Source organism: Protopterus annectens, chromosome 5.part0 (genome assembly GCF_019279795.1).
Source record: "Protopterus annectens isolate FY-2018-M chromosome 5.part0, PAN1.0, whole genome shotgun sequence".
NCBI classification, from domain to species: domain Eukaryota; kingdom Metazoa; phylum Chordata; order Ceratodontiformes; family Protopteridae; genus Protopterus; species Protopterus annectens.
Genome location: NC_056735.1, coordinates 1,974,097,270 through 1,974,117,759, shown reverse-complemented (window position 1 = coordinate 1,974,117,759; position 20,490 = coordinate 1,974,097,270). Strand labels below are relative to the sequence as shown.

Here is a 20,490-nt window from a genome sequence, read left to right as displayed (position 1 = left end):
GCACTCTCTCGAGTCACTCCTGAAAATGGAGAACATTGATATCTGTGCAGTGACTGAGACCTGGTTCAAGGCTCCAGAGAGCACCCCTGCAATACCAGGCTACAATACTTACCACACTTTTCGGCCAAAAAACCAAGACCGAAACACTAAAGGTGGAGGAGTGTCCATATTCACCACGGATATTCACACATCCAGGCTAGTTGCCCAACACAATGCATCTGAAATTCTCCAGGTGCAACTAACAGTAGGTAAGACTGCAATCCATATTGTAGCTTGTTACAGATCCCCCACCATACCCCAAGATTCTCACTACACCTTCCTAAACATACTGGAAAATATTAAGATACAACCAAACACCCTAATACTGGGTGATTTCAACTACCTTGCCATTAATTGGGAAAACTACTTGGGTACCAACTCCTTTTCCCAACGGTTCTTGGAATTCATAAATTCCAATGCCCTGGATCAACTAATCCACTGTCCCACCAGGGGCTCCAATATCCTAGACCTGGTCATTACCAACATGGGAGATATATGCTCCACACCAGTAGTCACCCCATCATTGGTCAGGTCTGACCATAAGCAAATCACTCTTGACATCCACACATCCCACCCCCACCCCCCAGTAAGGAAACCTCCTTAAAAAACTTCTCCAAAGCCAACTTCATGCTACTGAAGTCAGAAGTGACAAACTTCACAACACCCACGCAGACGGGATCTGGAAGTTTGACTGCAGAATCCTACACTAAGGCACTGTACAAGCACATCCACTCGTGCCTGAATCGTGCCATCCCAAATAGAACCAAGATGCTCTTCTCCAAAAAAAGGAAGCCAATCTGGTGGTCCCCTGCTATAAACAAACTATACAGCAGAAGGAAGAAACTGTTGCAGAAAAGAGGAAAATACCAGGATGCAAAAAAATCCCTCACCAGTCTCAGTAAGAAGCTGAGATCCCTTATAAAATCCTCAAAAGCTAGTTACGAAAATACAATTGCCAAAGATTCCAAAGACAACCACAAGGCATTCTATAGTTATGTCAAGAACCTAAATGGCAATGCTCAGATCTGCTCTGAGCTAGAACAGAATGGCATTAAATATACTGATCTCCCAAGGATATTGCCAATATCCTAGCAGATCAATTTAGTGCCAACTTTACCCCCCCTCACCCCCTAAAGGGCCCATCTCAATACCAAAAGATTGCCAAATTCCGATAATCACAGCCAGACAGATAGAAACAGCACTCTCCAAAGCTAAGAATACAGCATCCATGGGACCAGATGACATCCCAGGCTGTGTACTACATGAACTACAAAATGAACTGGCACCCCACCTAACTGTCATGTTTAATCATAGCCTCACCTCAGGCTTCGTGCCCACTGAGTGGCGCACAGCTACAGTTATCCTGCTCCACAAGGGAGGATCTGCCTTGGATCCCGGAACTACCGTCCCATCAGTCTGACAAGCCTGATCTGCAAGGGCATGGAACGCATTATCATTGAATTTATAAACAAAGACAATGGCAACCTTCAAACACTGGACCCCACCCAGTCTGGGTTTGTAAAGGGCTGATCTTGTCTCCTGAATCTGACTGACTTCTTCGAATCAGTCTCCAGAGCTGTGGATGAGGGTAAGGCGGTCCACACAGCCTATCTGGACCTCGCCAAGGCCTTCGACATCATCCCCCACTCTGGAATCATAGATAAACTTACTAAGCTGGGCATAAATCCCTACGTCACTCGATGGGTTGCCAACTGGCTTACTGACAGAACCCAGACTGTAAAAGTAGCAGACTCCAAATCCAGCTCCAGACAAGTGACAAGTGGAGTTACCTCAGGGTTCAGTCCTGGTACCACTCTTGTTTGGAATCTACTTCTCTGAAGTACAGGTCAACACTAACGGACTCTGGCTAACAAAGTTTGCAGATGACTGCAAACTGGGAGCCATTATTGAATCCCCAAATGATGTCGATATTCTACAAAAGGGCCTTACAGAAACAGATGCCTGGTGCCAGAGCCATGGGCTCAAGCTTAATGCCAAGAAATGTACAGTTATCCCCTTTGGAAAAAAAGCATGTACCCATGAACTACCACATAGGTGGCAGGACACTAAACATCGAAAGTGTGATGAGAGACTTAGGGACACCAGTGGTCTCACTTTCGATAACCACATCGCCACAACAGCCAGGAAATCCTTCTATGTGGCACACCTCATCACTAAGGGCTTTTCATCCAGAAAAAAGGAGGTCATTGTCCCACTGTACTCATCCCTCATTAGACCCATTACATAGTATAATGCCCCATCTGGTATGTACCTCACAAGACATCTGCAACAGCTGCAAAGGCCACAGAAATACCTCATTAAAAGAATCACTGGCCTAAAGCAGATGCAATGTGCTGACCTTCTAAAAAAAACTCCAGCTATACTCTGTGGCATATCGTCTACTCAGAGGCGATCTCAGCTTAACATACATGGCCATGTCAAACCCTGAGTTGCTGGACATGCTCCACTTAAAGAAATCCCAATCCCTCAGAGCCACACGCTCCAGGAATCTAAACCCTGGCATCATAATGAACAAAACATCTTGGAGGGATAGGTTCCTGACCCAGAGACTTCCCATACTCTGGAATAGACTGCCCATACATGTCAAACAGAGCACCTACTTGGCTCTCTTCAAAAGGAACCTTGATGATTGGATGGCAGATAGGAAATTCACCCCGGATGTTAGTCGCCCTTATAGACAGGGGTCCAGGGAAGTAAATATTGTGGGAAGAAATATCCAGGGAATTGTTATGGTTAGGCTTGTATAGGCCCTAGGGCAGACAGTCTAGTACCAACCTATGAACCTAAGAGTACGGTGCCGTTGAGGAAGGTGTTTGCACCGGTAACAATTACGGTGCTGAAAAGGACTGCACTGAAGAGCATGTTGGTGCTGAAGGTGCCTGCACTGTAGAGGACAGTATAGTCAAACTCAGGGCCGAAGGAGATTGCACCAACGGTGCCAAAGGAGACTGTATCTGCAGAGACAGTGCCGGTAAAGGCTGCAACGAAACTGTCGGAGCCATAAGTGTCTGCACTGGGAACTCCGGTGCCGATAAAGAGGACATAGCTAAAGCAAGAATTAACTGGGGCTGTGCCGAGTCTGGAGCTCAAAGGGTCACAGGCGGCAGTGGCGGACTAGAAATTCTTACCTTCTTATGAGTTGACTCACTGCGACCTCCAGAGGGAGATGAAGTGAGTGACCTCAATGAGGAAGAAGAAGAATGCCTCTTACGCAGGCAAGTTAAGCAGGAGGGGGTGAGCCCTCCGACCCAGAGATAGCCTCACAGAAAGGAGTTTTGAGACCACCTTTCAGGATTAACTTGTTCTTTCTTTCATTGAGAGTCCTGGTCGAAAAATTTCTACAAATCCCACACGAGGGAGATATTGTAAGGTAGGAGACATTCAAGCATGAAACACACAAATCATAGCTATCAGAAAGCGGTAACTTTCAGCTGCAATTCTTACACTGTTTGAAAAGTACAGTTTTGTACCTACCATAAATGTAGATGTTCGAGGATTCCATTGCTGCAGTCCTTACTATTGGGTATAGTCCGCGTCCAGTCGGCCCGAATACCAGAGTATAAGGCTGACGTCGGTCAGGGCGCATTAGACTGACGTCAGTACGTCAGGGTACTAATGCGCATGACCGACGTCATATCCTCAGTCTTTTCTTGCCCCAGATGTCAGAAGACCCTAAAAAGACAAGTCCCAAAATACCTGCACCAAAAACATGTACAATATATACAAGAATATATACAAAAATATAAGCATGTAAACTCACCTACACAACCACCCCTAAACACAGAGGGAAGGAGGGAGGGTAATTGGACTGCAGCAATGGAATCCTCGAACATCTACATTTATGGTAGGTACAAAACTGTACTATGTTCTTCGCTTTCCATTGCTGCAGTCCTTACTATTGGGTAGAATCCCAAAGCAGAGGTAAGGGAGGCTGGCAAATCATAAAGAAGTAGGAGCTGACAACATGCCTTGCAAAACAGCTGTGGCAAAACCAGCCCTAGACTTAGAGTAGATAGGAAGGTGATAATGCTTAGAGAAAGTATGCACTGAACTCCAAGTAGCTGCTTCCAAAATATCCTTAGTTGCCACCCCTTAGAAATGCTGTTGAAGTGGCAGTAGCCCTAGTGGAATGAGGCCTAATCCCAGCTGGAATCTCCTTGCCATGATGGGAATAACAAAATGCAATGCAAAAGCCAATCCACCTAGAAATAGTTTGTTTTGACACAGGCTTGCCCTGTGAACTCAAAGCAAAAGAAACAAACAACTGCTGAGACTGCCTAAAATCCTTAGTCCTGCTTAAATAATAACGCAATTGCCTGTGTACATCTAAAGTGTGCAAAATCTTTTCCCCTTTATTTTGAGGGTCTGCATAAAACGTAGGCAAATGAATAGTTTGGTTTAAAGCCACACTAGAAACCACCTTAGGCATAAAGGAAGGATTAGTACGTAATGATACCCTATCCTTATGGAAAATCAAAAGGGCTCTACTGCCATAAGGGCCTGCAACTCAGACACCCTTCTTGCAGAAGTAATAGCCAACAGAAAAGCAGTCTTCCATGACAAGTATTTCAATTCAGCAGTAGCTGCAGGCTCAAAAGGTTGTAGAGTAAGTTTTTCCAACACAAAATTGAGATCCCAAGCAGGAGTAGGAGCTCTATTGGGGGTCTTATATTCTTTGCCCCTCTAAGAAACTGCTTGAACAAAGGATGCGAAAACAAAGGTGGGTCACAATCATAGTGAGCTGAAATTGCTGCAGCATGAATCTTAATGGAAGAGAAGGACAAACCTTTGTCCAATAACTCAGTAAGATATTGAAGAGCCACACACAAATTAGGCTCAGAAATCTCCAAATTCTTTGCTGTACTCCAAAATAAAAATCTCTTCCATTTTTCTGCGTACACTCTCCTTGTACTAGGTCTTCTAGCTTCCATAATCACATTTAAAACTTGTTGAGGAAGTTGAGACCTGCTGTGTTTCAACACAGAATATGCCAGGCTGTTAGATGAAGAGAGTGAAGCTTGACATTGAGCAGATGACCGTCCTTCTGAGATAACAGATGAGGAAGCAGAGGTAAAGGCCATGGAGGCTTCTTTACTAGACTCCGCAGTAGTGGGTACCAGTGTTGCCGAGGCCAATCTGGAGCTATCAAAATCATCCTTGGCCTGTCTTGTCTGACCTTTAATAGTACCTTTGGAAGAAGAGGCAGAGGTGGAAAGGCATACACATGAAGGTTTGTCCAACTGAAAGACAGAGCATCCACTTTCCAAGCTGTGTGATGAAACCCCTTTGTGCAATACTTTGGCAGCTGGTGGTTTAGTGGAGAAGCGAACAGATCTATGTCTGGAGTTCCCCATGACACTGTCAATTTCTGAAATACATGAAGATCCAGTTTCCACTCGTGGGGATCCATGATTTGTCTGCTTAACACATCTGCTAAGGAGTTCTGTGCTCCTGGCAGAAACCTTGCCTGAAGAGTTAGTTGCAAGCTTAGCGCAGTCTCCCATAAAATCATTGCTTGCCTGCATAGAGGATAAGAATGTGTTCCCCCTTGCTTGTTGATGTACCACATGACAGTTGTGTTGTCTGTTAGAATCAACACCTGCCCTGGAAGAAGTAACTCCTTGAAAGCCATTAATGCAAACTGGACTGCTAACATCTCCTTCATGTTGATATGTAGATGCTGTAGTCTGGCAGGCCACTTGTCTTGTATCCACTTTCCATTTAGATGAGCTCCCCAAGCAATGTCCGAGGCATCTGTCGTTAAAATCTGACTTGCCTCTGGCCGGGTCACAGAGAGTCCCTTGTTTAGGTGACATTCCTGAGCCCACCACAAGAATTCTTTTTGAAGGCAAGGTATTATTTGAATGACAGTGTCCAAATCCTGGCAGTGCTGCGTCCATACACTTTTGAGATACCATTGTAGCTTCCTCATATGCAGTTTGGCATTGGGAAGCACCAGAATACAAGATGCCATGAACCCTAATGCTTGAAGGACTGTCCTTGCAGTCAGCACGGACTGATGAGATAGTTGATGGAAGTAAAGTGACAGACTCTTTTGTTTGTCCGGGGTTAAAAAGGCCATCTGGGCTGCTGTATTCAGTCTCACACCCAGAAAGCACATGTCTTGAGAGGGTACTAGACTGGACTTTATTTCGTTCACAGAATACCCTAGGCATCTTAGCACTGCTATAACATATTCCAGATGCTGTAGAAGGTCTTCCTTTTCTTGAGCCAGAATCAGGCAGTCGTCCAAGTAAGGATAGATTTGAATTCCTTGAAGCCTGAAGTAAGCTATCACTGGAGCCAGAACCTTTGTGAATACTCTGGGCAGTGGATAAGCCAAAGGGCAATGCAGAGAACTGATAATGAGAATTTCCAGCTCGAAACCGCAGATACTTCCTGCAACTTAGCCTTATAGGCACATGAAGGTAAGCTTCCTTGAGATCTAAAGTTACCATCCAGTGATCTTTGCCCAGCAGAGGTAAAAGCTGTTGTAACGCCAACATCTTGAACTTGGGAATGTCCAGAAAAGTGTTGAGGAGAGATAAATCCAAAATTGGTCTCCACGTGTTCCCCTTCTTTGGTACTAGGAACAGGCGAGAATAAAATCCTAGGCCCCTTTCTGATACAGGGACTGGCTGAATGGCCCCATCTGGAGTAACTGAGAAACTTGCTTGTGAGCCTCCTTTCTTTGTGGAGGAGGAACGTCTGGCATGCCTTTGAAAGGGGCATTGTATGGAAATAAAATCTGTAACCGTGGTGAATGATATCCAACACCCATTTGTCTTGAGTAATTAAATCCCAATTTTCTTTGAAAAGAGACAGTCTTCCTCCCAAAGGAGCTGCCAGACGAGAATCTACTGGCAGCTGAAAAACAGGTCATTGGGTCTGTTTACGAAAGGACTGACCCCTGCCCTCACCAGAAGTCTGAGCAGGTGAACTCCTGTTCTAGGCCTAAAAGAACCTTGAGCCCTGCCCCTACCACGTCTAGACCTACCCCTAGACTGGGAATCATAAGCAGGATATGTCCACCCCTTAGCAGGCCAATTTCTACTAAACTTGGTGGCTGCACCTGCAAAAATCTTTAACAGTTTGCATAGACTTAGCTTTGTCCTCCATTTTCTTTAAAACTGCTTCCACAGGCGATCCAAACAACACATCAGACTGTAAAGGAGCATCCAAAATCCTTGTCTTAACATGCTCAGCTAAATTCTGATCCTTCAACCAGGCATGCCTGCGTAGAACAGAACTAGTAGCAGCCACCCTCGAGGAGGCCTGTACAGCATCAAAACCACATTGCAAAGAATGCTTACCCACTTGCTCAGACACATGAACCAAGTCCAGCAACTCTTTACACTCAATACCTTCCGCCAAAGCATCCACCTTAGATTTTAATTGTGAAAGGAGATAATTCTGATATTTTAGCATGTGAAACTGACAATTCAACGCTCTCATGGCCAGAGTGGAAGAAGTATACACTTTCTTTCCCCACCTATCCAAGGCCCTTGCCTCTTTATCAGTGGGAACAGGATTTTTAACCACAGAAGCCTTAACACCTTTAGGCCCTTGAGAAATAGTTTCTGGATCCGCCCTAGGACTCTTAAACAAATACTTATGAGCTTCGGGCACCCTATAATACCTATCAGGCTTAACAGGAGCAGGAGGCAAAGAGTCAGGATTCAGGGAAGCCTCTGCAAAAACATCTTCCACCACATTCAACACAGGAGGAATAGCTAAGGGCCTATGCTGGGGCAAAAACAAGAATTCCCTAAGCCTTTTCCTGGAATCAGAGTAATCTTGGCCTTCCCATTTAAAGTGCTCCCTCATGGAATGCAGAGTCTCTGAAAATGAGAAATCCTCAGGAGGAGAAGCTGTAGGAGTGGAATCATCCACATCAGAATCAGAATAAGTAGGATACTCCTGCAAGTCTTCCGCAGAAGACACTGAAGCCTCTGAACACTGTTCAAAACTATCAAACTCCGGTTCCACCCTAGGCCTCTTATCAGGCGGGGCATAGAACCTCTAATCATAGTAATCAAATCTTCTGCCATTTTAAGCATATGTTTCTTAGGTACAGAACCGAAATGCTAGGAGAAGCCCCCACTGAAGCTGAACTAGGCCTACCTCTCAAAGAAGTTTTGGCAACAGAAGGAGAGGCTCTAACTACCTTGGGAAGAGAGGGAAGAACAGTTACCTGAGAAGCCCCCTCAGCCTGGCCTACCTCCTGAGAAGGCACATCCTGTAACAGTAAAGTTTCTGCCTGAGACTCCATGGAAACTCCTGGCAAAACCTCTGGCTCCACTGAGCCTTCTAAAGAACCGACGTCCGGGACTGCCGGTTCATCAACCCGAGGCTTCACTGTTTTGTCCTTGCGCTTCTTGGACGAAGCGGGCGACGGAGCATCCGACGGCATTTTATAATTGCAACGCTTCCCAAACACTAACCTGGCACAGTCTAACCTCCTCTTAATAGTGCGTTTGTTAAACCTAGCACAAGAGCGGCAACCAACAACGTCGTGCTCAGGCCCTAAACAAGGTATACACAAGGTATGGTAATCCCTATGAGGTATCTGTTTCCCACAAGAAATACAGTTATTCACTTTTTCTGACATCCGGTAAAATACTGAGGCAAGAAAAAACCAAAATGTTCCCCAACGGGGTACTTAGCCAACTCTGTTTCGGTCTGAAACTCCGGTTTCGGAAATATTTCAGAACGCCAACCTGCACTTGCAAAACTGCTTCTGCATCGGACCATGTGGCAAAAAAGACTGAGGATATGACGTCGGTCATGCGCATTAGTACCCTGACGTACTGACGTCAGTCTAATGCGCCCTGACCGACGTCAGCCTTATACTCTGGTATTCGGGCCGACTGGACGCGGACTATACCCAATAGTAAGGACTGCAGCAATGGAAAACGAAGAACATCCAACACTACTTTTCTTGTCCGACATAATGATGTGGAGAAGATCGACAGTACCAAGAGTTAAGAAGGCTACCCAGAATGGTAAGGAGAGAGTAAGGAAGGATTACCAACGATGGTAATGAAGAATTACCTGAAAGGTAAGAAAAAGGGTAATACAGGGAAAGAAACTACAGGGAGAGAGTCTTAAAGATATGATAGGGTAGGAGTATAGTAACAGTAACTGACTGAAAACTTTTAAAGTACTAACAATATATAAAATTTCAAAAAATTATTCACTTAGCTGAGAGAGTGGCTTGACACGGCTGTACAGCAACACAGCAAACGAGATCTGAGGTAACAGGGAGCAGAGCATTCCGGGTAGGATCTTGGCTAGAGAGTTTTTGCCTGACGCGAGCTTGATACAAGGCCAACTCGGTTCCGAGGACGGAACTGATAACCTAACAGTAAGGAATGAACGAAGATTAACAACATCAGATTCATGGTTTAGTACTGAAATGGGCCTGTATGAAGCTCAAGCTGATGGATCTTTATTCTCTTTACATATTACAGCTACCACAGCTTTCTTCCAGGACGTTGGTACTTCTCCTCCTTATAAAAAAACTGTTAAAACCTTCCAGATCTTTATCAGTTTTTTCACTCCTAGCTTCCAAATTTCCACAGGAATACCATCTATTCCTGGAGACTTTCCAGTAAATTGGTTGTACATCACCATTTTTATATCTTCTCCTCCTATCCCGTTAGTAATTGAGCCTCCTCTACCTCTAACCTTGGCATATTTAATTCTTCCATAAACATTTCCATCTGTACCTTTTCTCGATTTCCAAATTTCTCTCCTTCATAAAGACTTTCACAGAATTTCCTAAAGACTTCCTAAATATTTCTAATACTTCTTACAGGATCCCTTGTTATCTTCCTTGTTATAGGCTCCCTAAGCATGGTGACAGCCCTTTTTTACTTTCTGTTGCCTGAGTAGTTCTGCTAAATGCTACTGTGCTCTACAGTTATTACCAAAAAAACAGTTACTTAACAGCAATCTTTCTAAACTCATGCATATTATCGAAGTAATCCCTTCTTGTTTTTAAGATTCCCCCTATTTTGCAATACTTTTACATTTGTCAGTCCCCCTAAATAAAAAAAGTTATGTACTTACCGTAACATTCCACCTGTGTTGCCCATTTTCATTCTTCAAGTAATGGGACTGGATCCGATCTTCAGATCCGACTTGGCCATTACACTGGCTTGTGGCGTCCATCAAACTCCTTCTCTACATATAATGCTCCACCCCATCTCCTCTCAGATCTTGTCTGCAGCTTGACAGGAAGACTACAAGAGAAATTCCATAACTGCAGTTCAACACAAAGGACACAGGTGCCCTTGACGTGACTCATTCCTCCAGACGTCAGTCACAAAAAATGGTGGTGGGTGGGGAGTTGAAGAGGAATGAAAATGGACAACACATGTGGAACATTATGGTAAGTACATACCTTTTTTATCTGATGATGTCAATTTTCATTCATTCCTCAACTAGTGGGACAGAGTCCCCAGCTACTTAAACTCCTGGGTTGACTCTAAGGAAGGATATTCCTGAGTACAGCTGAGCCAAAGGCTGTTCTTCCCAATGAGACCAGATCTAGTTTGTAATGAGTGACAAAAGTATGAGGATTTGACCAAGTTGCAGCCACACATATGTTATCCAGAGAAGCTCTAGACTGGAATACAGAAGAAGTTGCCACAGATCTGGCTGAATGAGCCTTTAATGGTTTTGGTAAGGGGAGATTCAATTTGCTGTAGATAAATGAAATGCAATCTGTCAACCATCTAGCTAGAGTCACCTTTGTAACTTAATTGCCCAATTTATTATGTGCAAAGGAAACAAGTAGCTGATCTGTCTTTCTAATCTTTTGTTCGTTTGTAGAAGTGTAACTGTCTATGAACATCCAATAAGTGGAGCACATATTCCCCTTTATTTGTAAATTTTGTTAAGAATACTAGTAAATTAATGGAAAGGTTGATGTTGGATTCTGAAACCACCTTAGGAAGGAAGGAAACACTGATATGTAATGTGACCCTATCCTTATGAAAAATCAAATATGTAGGCTTAGAAGATAATGCTTGAATTTCTGAAATTCTTCTAGCAGATGTAATTGCAAACAAAAATATAGTTTTCAAGGACAAAATTTTAAGATCGCATTTAGCTGCATGTTCAAAGGGAGAATTAATTAAAGCTTGCAGTACCAAATTTAAATACCATGGTGGCATGGAGTCTTTATAAGGGAGACTTAGCAAAAAAAAGTACCTCTCAAAAAAGTCTTGCACAGTTTAGAGGAAGCCAGTGAAGAATTCTAAAACATACATCAAACAATTCAGGAAATATAAGACACAAACGTAGTCCAAAAACCAGCTCTTTATTTTCGGATCTGGTACCTCGGCCTTTCGCCTTCAAAGGATCACAAAAACTCTACGTATTCTCACAGTATAAATATACATTTTCTTAATGATATAATTGATTAATTGATTAACACAGCTTTCTGAGATAATCATTTAGAATAAATTCATACATTTAAAGGGACATTCATAGTTACATAAAGTAACATAAAAAATAACACTTTCAAGAATTTCAAGTTTAAATCACATTTCATTCCACTTAATAATATCCCTTTTGAAATATAGAAAATTACTTAAATATATTTTTAAAATATATTTATTCAAAAATATATTTTTTAAAAAATATATATTTGTTTATTTTTTTATTACATTATTATTATACAAGATAGAAATAGTCAGTACCAACAAAAAATATTACTTCAATCATATTAAATAATAAATACATTACTGCATAAATACATTACTAAAGACATTCTACAAATGATAAATGAATAATTCCATATCAAGGACACTATACTATATAAGTATTGATTCATAGCAGCATTAGATACTTAGTTCCAAATTTAATCCACCCGGTTTCAAAGTGTTATATTTAAGAATCATTTTTGTTTCCAATTCTAATAACTTTTGAATGAACATTTCTCCACCTTCAGAGTAAAATGGCTTACCCAGGATACAAAATCTTAAGCTATTAGAGCAACCACCACGATGTTCCAAAAAATGTTTAGCCACAGGACTAAATTCATTTTTATTTTTTATATCCCTTAAATGTTCAAGTATACGGACTCGAACCATTCTTTTAGTCTGTCCTATATACCATATATTATTGCATGAACATCCCAATATATATACTACTCCCACTGACCTACAATTAAAGTGAAATCTAGGTGAAAATGATATCCCATTAATTTTACTCGGGTTTATAACCTTGATACAGATGCTACAGTGACCACAGGGATGTGTGCCTACCGAAGACCTAGATCCTCATCTCCTTTCACAAAATTAAAGTTCAATAATTCTTTTAAATTTTTCCCCCTCTTATAAGAGAATGTTATATGTTTCGGAAAAAGATGACCTATACTCTCATCATCAATAATGAGGTACCAATATTTTCTTAGCAATTTTTCAACCTCACCCGACAAAGGAGAGAACTTGGTCACATAAAATAATTTTTCTTCTTCTTCCCCCATCCCATTAGTGTTATTCCTATAGCTATCATAATCATAGTCAATATTAGCAGAGCTTTTATCAGTTACCCGATATTCAATATCAGTGACCCCCAGAACTTTATTTTTAATCATCCTCAAATTATCCATATTATAGCCTCTCTCACTCAGTCTTAATTCAACCTTATTTAACTCATTATTTCTTTCACTTAAATTACTCGTATGGTCAGATATCCTTTTAAACTCTCCTAGAGGTAGTGATCGTATAAGATGTCCAGGATGGGATGCATGCTATCAGCATGAAGAAACATATTAACAGAGGTATTTTTCCTGAATGGCCTGTAACCAATGTTTCCTTCATTCTGATATAGTGTTATATCCAGAAAGTTTATCTCTTCCCTACTAAATTCAAAGGAAAAAGTCAACCCATGGTTATTCCCATTTAGCATATCAAAAAATTCAAAAAATTCCACAATATCACCCCTACAAATTAAAAAGAGATCATCAATATAATGCTTATAAGTAACAACATTCTTTTTGTAAAAGGAACTAGGGTAGAAAAATAATTTCTCAAAATAACCCATATAGATAATGGCATATGAGGGTGCAAAGGCAGCCCCCATAGCCGTTCCCTTTAACTGCAAAAAGAAGTCATTGTTGAAACAAAAATAGTTGTGAGTGAGACTAAATTCCAATAACTGAATCAAAAACATTGTTCTGGGTCCATCACCTAACATCTCAAAAACTGCATCCAGTCCCCACTTTCTGTTAATATTAGTATATAGGGATTTCACGTCGATTGTCACCCAATAGTAATCATTACACCATTTAATATGAGAAAGTTCATCCAATAAATCTTGGGTGTTGGAAATATGTGCCATCACTTTACCTAGATGTTTCTTGAGATGAAAATCAAGAAATAAGTTGACATTGCTTAAAAATGCACCAATACCAGACACTATTGGCCTGCCAGGGGGTTTAGTTAAATTTTTATGTACCTTAGGTAGAACATAAAACATAGGTGTCAAAGGGTTTTTAATGTATAGCTTACACACATCACTATTACTAAAAAAACCCAAGTGTTCCCCTCTTTCCAGCAGGTTCAATAGGTCAGCATTAAATCCAATTATAGGATTTTTAACTATTTTTTTGTATTCATCTTCATTATGTAATAGATCATATACCATTTCACAGTAAAAAGTTCTATTTGTAATAACCCAGTTGCCCCCTTTATCTGCACTTTTAAAAATAAATTCCTTTTTTACATTTATTAAGCTTTTTAAGGCATTCCATTCACTTTTCACTAGATTGTATTGTTTTCCATGGTCATTAAACTTTTTCATTAATAACATCAATTCCCTAAATACAATCTTAAAGAACATGGCAATCACTGGAACTTTTATATTAGGCATAAATCTATTACTAGAGGCAAATTTTGGTAACATTAGTTTTCCATAGCCTGTGAAGAAATTTTCCATACAGTCATTATTATTATCTAAACCTGATGCATCTTCATCTAACGGACAACAATCCATATTTTCATAATCATATATAGACAGGTTCAACAAATCCATGTCAGTATCAGCTCCATCATTTTCATCAATACTACAACTTTCCATATGACTAGTGTCATTAATATTAGAAAAATAAACTTTTAAGTACAGCTTTCTTAAAAAGCTTTTTAACTCCATATACAAATCCCCAAGTGAGGGAAAAAAAAGTAGGCACAAATTTACTGCCTTTCAATAATAATGATTCCATATCCTCACTCAGAGTTAAATCAGATAAATTAACCAAACAAAGACATTGTTCATTAGGCAAACTCACATTATTAATCTTTAAAGCGGTTCCTTCCCTTTCGGCCGTTTCTCCCACGGCCCGATTTACTACCCTGAAAGGAACTGTCACTTTTAGAGGAATTCACTCCGCCGTTAGTACTTTCAGTCTCAGTATTCCCATTGCCGGTAAAATCTGCAAAAGTAACATTCTTAGGACCAGAAGTACCTTTTTCACGTTCTCCCGACGATGTAGACACACTCCACTGCCCAGAAGAATTTCTTCTCACCTTTGACCTGCTACGCATTTTTTCACGTTGCCAGGAGAAGAGTACACCCGTTTCATAGTCCTTCAGGTCACGTAACAGCTTATTTCTCTTCCGTTGTAGGATGTCATTCTCTAATTTGGACACCTTTTCCTTAATTTTAGTGAATTGCACCTTGAAACAGGACTCCTCCACCACCTCGTCCTGTAGGTGCATAATGTCACTTTTAAGCTTATCATGTAACCTTTGGTTCCGTTTCACTAGAATACGGAGCCATTTGGTAGTGCACTCGAGTGCCGCTTGCTTCCACTCATCTAACAGGTCGTGCTCATCTTCGGAGAAAGCCGTGGCAGGCAGTTTGTCAATACGTAGTCCTCTGGGCGTCAAATTCAAACTTATATATTTCTCCAACAAACCAGTGTCGAGAAATAAAGCAATCTCTTTAGTCATGAGTTTGTCCAAGGTAAAAAAACGATCATCCATCTGACTATTGCCACCAATGTTCCATAAATCCACATTCACAAATTTTTTTTTTTTTTTTTTTCTAAAACCCTGCATGAAAGTTAGAGATTGCTGCAAACTGAACTTTAACAGGTGATGACCTAGCACCCTCATTAAATAAACTCGCTAACAACTCTAGAACAGATCGAGTTGGAGCTGAGAAGGGATCTATTCGATTCTGGTCTACCAGATACATGAACAGTTTCCCATTTACACCTACAGAGTTTCCTAGTAGAAGGTTTATGGGATGAAAAAAGTACAGAAAGGACAGGAGAAGACAGCAGTGGTTGCCTGGCTATTAAGGGAACTGGAGAAACCATGCTGTTTGTCTGAGATTTATGATATCTGGGTGAATCATGCCTGTTGGGCGAGACAGAATGCCTGAGGCCAAAGGAAGGGAAACCAAACCTGCTATGGCCAGTAAGATGCAATGAGGACGACTCGTCTCTTCAACCGGGCTGCTTTCTAAAGGAATATGGGAATTAGGGGAGTACAAAGAAAGGCATACATGTCGGACTTCCATGGAATACGCATTGCTATTAGAAAGTGGCTGGAAGATCTCGCCCGTTGCTGCACTCTGAGGGCTTCCTGACGCAGGATATAAGATCTGGTTCTCCCTTACTTGTTGATGCACCAAACTACTGACATGTTATCTGTCTGGATTTCAACAGTCCTGAAAGGAAGAGTCTTGGAATGTCTGCAACAACAACAGCATCGCTCTCATCTCCAGAACATTGATATGCAAGTTGGCCTCTTCGGGGGACCAAGTCCCATAGACTGTTTTCCACAGGAAATGCTCCACCCACCCAAACTGGGAAGCGTCCATGGTCATTATGGCCTTGCACTGAGGGAGGATGAAAGGACAACCTTGTAACAGCTATTGTGACTGCATCCACCAAGAAAGGTATCATTTGCATACCCCAGTTATTCTGATCTTTGCTGATATGAGATGAAAAATCACTGACCACTGTGTTGTTAACATCCACTGTAGAATTCTCATATGGAATCTTTCTAAAGGAACTAGAATTATTGCCACTGACACTGAGCCCAGGGCTTGCAGAATCAATTGGGCTAAATTTCTGGTACTGCAAATTATTTTCCTGACCTGCATCCTTATTGTCTGCACTCTTGATAGTGGAAGAGAAGCTACCAGACACTGTGTTGAACCACTGCTCCTATGAATTCCAATGTCTGGGCTGGTTGTAAATGAGACTTGTTACAATTTATGGTTATTCCAAGATACGAAGAGGTCATTAATACCTGACCTCAAGCTTCTATCAGTTGATGCCTGGTCAAGGGTGTAATGAGCAAATCATCTAGATATGGAAACACCCATAATCCTTGCAGTCCCAAGTGAGCTGTTACCACTGTCATGTACTTGGTGAACACCCCTGGGGGATGTGGTGAAGCCAAAGCGCAGTGCTCTGAACTGTTAGTGACTGGCTCCCAGCTGGAAGAGTAAGCACCTTCTGGATCATCAGTTCATCTTTATATGATAATACACCTCCTGAAGATCTATTGAGCACATCCAGTCATCCTTTTCCAGAAAGGGCAGAATGGACTGAACGGTGACCACCCGGAACTGTGTGTCGAACAGACTTGTTCAATACACCGAGATCCAAAATTAATCTCCAGTCCTCTGTTTTCTCTGGCACTAAAAAGAATCTTGAGTAACATCCGGATTCTATTTGGTCTGATGGGACATCTTGAATGACTTTTTTGCTAGCAGGTTTTATATTTTGAGTGCTGCGGCTTTCTTCTGATTGGGTGGAACATCTGGAAATGTTCCTAACAATGGAGGAGGTAGGGAAAAGGGAATTATATAACCTCTGGAAATAATTCTCTGCACCCAACCTTCTTTTGTTATATCTAGCCAGGCTGTCAGTTGCAGAGATAAGTGACCACAGACTGCCTCCAGAGGCAATCGTGGCTCTCTTCAGGAGCACTGAAAAGGTCTGTCAGAAAAGGAATCTCTAGAACCCTGGTTTTGCAGGCCTCCTCTACCACAGTGGCATTGCCTTCCATTATCACCCACCCCCTGCCTCTGGGGGAACTACCTCCACGTGTGTCCTGGAAAGGACCCTGAGATTTTCTGAACCACATTTTTTGACCTCCCCATTGATTCATGGAAAAGGTTTTTTGAAGGGTTGAAAAATGCACGCCCAATGCAGAGAGGGTCTTTCCATCTTTCTCACACTTGGAGAGTGTGTTCTTTACTGTGGGGCCAAACAAAGAAGGGCCATCAAAGGGAGCACTGATGAACGATGACTTGAAGGGCTCCGCAAAATCACACAGGCGCATCCAGGCATGCCTTCTGATGGAAATACCTGAACCTGCAGCCCTTGATGCACCTTCTGCACCATGTGAGATAAGCCTCATGGAAGAATTAGATACAGCTTATAGCTAGGGTAGCCTACTGAAGACTGAGCCTCAGCAGTTTTGGCTCAAGAAATAGATTTCAATAGCTCTTTAATCAAATCTCTTTGAAACCTCGTAAAATGTGCCAAATAGTTCAGCGATCAGAGGACAAAAGTCACTGAAGCATAAACACACTTCTCAAATCTGTCTATTACCCTAGACTTTATGTTAGGAGGATGGATAGAAGAACTCTCTTCTGCAAATTCCTTTTTTGTAGCTGCTGCCATGACCAAGGCATCTATTGGCACCCCTTTGCCCCAAACTTCCCTGCCTACTGGTGGAGCCAGAATCCAGTCTGGTCTCTTGGAGATTGGCTCAATCATATCAGGTTCCTGCCGAGAAGTCAAACCAATGAGTTAATCAGTGGGCAGAGTAACCCAGGAGGTATACTGGCCAGTCTCAAAGGCTTCCAGAAATACTGATTCCTCTGGAGAAGGGTCTTGGGAAGACCAGCCACCCTTCTGCTTAAGGATCTCAAGAATGTCTCCAAATGAAACGTCATCGGTTGGTGATTGTGGGTCCCCTCTCCTTCACTGAAATCAGTATCATCAGTGACTGACTCTTGGGGAGAGTCCAAGTGCTTCCTTTTTCACTTTCTCTTCCTACAGACTTCCTCTGTGGGGTGATCTGGTGAAGTATCACAAGAGATTAAAATACCCTGTTGGGTAGTCTGGAAGCTTTGGGCTGGCTATTCCTGTGGGGTAGAATGTTCAGGATCATGGTGCAAAACCATCTGAGAACTAGAGAATGGATCCAAGGGAGAAGGACCCATCAGACCTGCCGGAGCAGAGAACACTCTCTTCACAACCTCAAAGGCAGATCGGTCTAGGGAAAAAAAGACAACGGAGCACAGAAAGTGATTTTTTTGGCTCGTTGCCTCCCTCTGCCCCAAGAACAATCCACCTGAGGCAGAAGTTGGAGCCCAGCTTTTCAGTGCCAAAGCTCCAAGAGGAAGAGATGGCTCCAAAAACCTTGGAGTCAACTCCATCCTTCTGGTTCAACAGGGATGCTTTGGCTTAGAGAATCATCTCTCTCAAAGGATGTCAGGGATGGTGCACTCACAGGAGTACTTTTATCCAAACACAGTGCTCTCTTGAGATTCAAACCAGACAAACCAGGAACACATGGATCAGAAGACTCTAAAACCACAGGTTGGATCAGAGAAGTAGCTGTAATGGGTGAAGTAGTAGATGATCTGCCTTCCTGATCTGAAAGGGTAGGAACTGTGAGAAAAGGCTTAATAGGATCTGATGAGGGTATAATCCTGATTTAAGCGCTCTGGACCAAAGCAATACATGCAGAGATTATGGGCATTTGAATAAGGCAACTTATGCCCACCCCTTTCACACTTAAATCCTATCAGACCTTTTTCAGATATTTTTCCATTGTCTTTTGCAGCTGATTTTCTTTCAGGTCCTCTATTTCTTTTTTCTTGCCATCCAAGCAGTGTACTTACTAGCCAGTTGCTGAAATTTACCCAGAAATCTAGGTCCACTGCCTTTCTCTGCTAAGTTTCTGTTTTCACACTGGGAGAACTAGAATTAAGCTGTTACTCAACACGCAGCCATCTTGAAAGTCCCAGACTGGAATAATATTGACTCAGAAACATTAGTAAGGAAATTATTCACAATGTATGTTGAAGAACAACTGCTTCAGATTGTGAAAATATCTACTAGGGAATCGAACATCCTAGACACCGTTTGTGTTCCTAAAAATACTGTTACATTTTAGCACCATTCATGTGCAGTGATCATGGGGTTATAAAGGTTAATTTGTTGGTAGATAATTCTGCCTTACTGAAACCTAAACCAATGCACAGAAGATTAAGAACAGACTACATGGAAGTAAAACAGTCACTATGTAAAACTAATTGGAGTGATGCTTTTAGTGGAAAAACTGCAGAAGGATTGTGGAACGTTTTGAAAGAAAAATTGTTTTAAGGCAAAAAAGAATGTTTAGCGTAAGGATCCAGGCCCACAACGTCAGGAGGATACATTTCCATAAGCACGAGATACTTGATTAAGGTGAGGGATAAAGAATATAAGAAATGGAAACGAGGTCAAACTACAACTTTGAAAACTGAAATATACAAGCTGGACTAAAGTTAAACATACTATGAAACGAGATCAAGAAAAAATTGCTGAAAATTTATATAAAGCTATTCAGCATAATAGAAAACCATCTTATAGATACACAAGATGTGGAAGGAGTAAATACATACAAATTGATTAACTGTGGGTAGAGTCTAAAATTTATTCTCAGACACAACAGGTTATAGACATATTTTCAGAATATTATGCAAAACAGTTTGGCTCCACAAAGGGGGTGATAAGCTGTCCTAGTGGAAAGACCCAAGAGGTTTGCAACTAAAGATGATGGGCTTAAAAGACCAAGAAAAGTCTAAAGGCTTTATCTCTATACTCAATGTCAAATAGACTCCTTATGGACAACAAGGTGCCTTGGTTATACAGCTGAAAGGATCCATTAGTCCAAAAACTGTTAAACCTTCATGAATCAAACAGACCAGCTAACATAAGGGACAGAAATCTAAATCTACTCCAAAAAATAAAGACGACGAGGTGAATTTACAGATTTGTCATACATCTCCTACCCCTTCCCTTAAACAATGTAACAGACTAGCCTGCCTTTTAAGAGAGGTTACACAACTTGATGGGTATTCCTAAAATTTAACTCTTCCAAAAAGGAAGGAAGGCTTAACAGTGGTTATTGGCAAGGCAGAAATGGCCTCATGGATAACTCACCTTGTAACTCCTGTGATCCTATGAAAAGATAATAACAATGTTCTGCATACATAAACAAGACAGTGGGCTCATCATACAGCATTAGCTGTAGACAAATTCATACCAAACAAAATGGAGATGGAATTGAGATTAAACCCGATGTTTCAAAAATAAACATTTAACTGAGTTCAAAAGTGCATCAACAATGGTTTTAAGACAAAAATAAGTAAACATACAGAAGAGTACAAAACAGT

At 41.5% G+C, this 20,490-nt stretch overlaps 1 protein-coding gene across 1 annotated transcript in view; it reads right to left on the bottom strand.

The window, feature by feature from the left end:
- DIS3 (DIS3 homolog, exosome endoribonuclease and 3'-5' exoribonuclease) overlaps positions 1-20,490 on the bottom strand; it is a 1,475,941-nt gene that overhangs the window by 618,404 nt on the left and 837,047 nt on the right. The window lies entirely within an intron of this gene.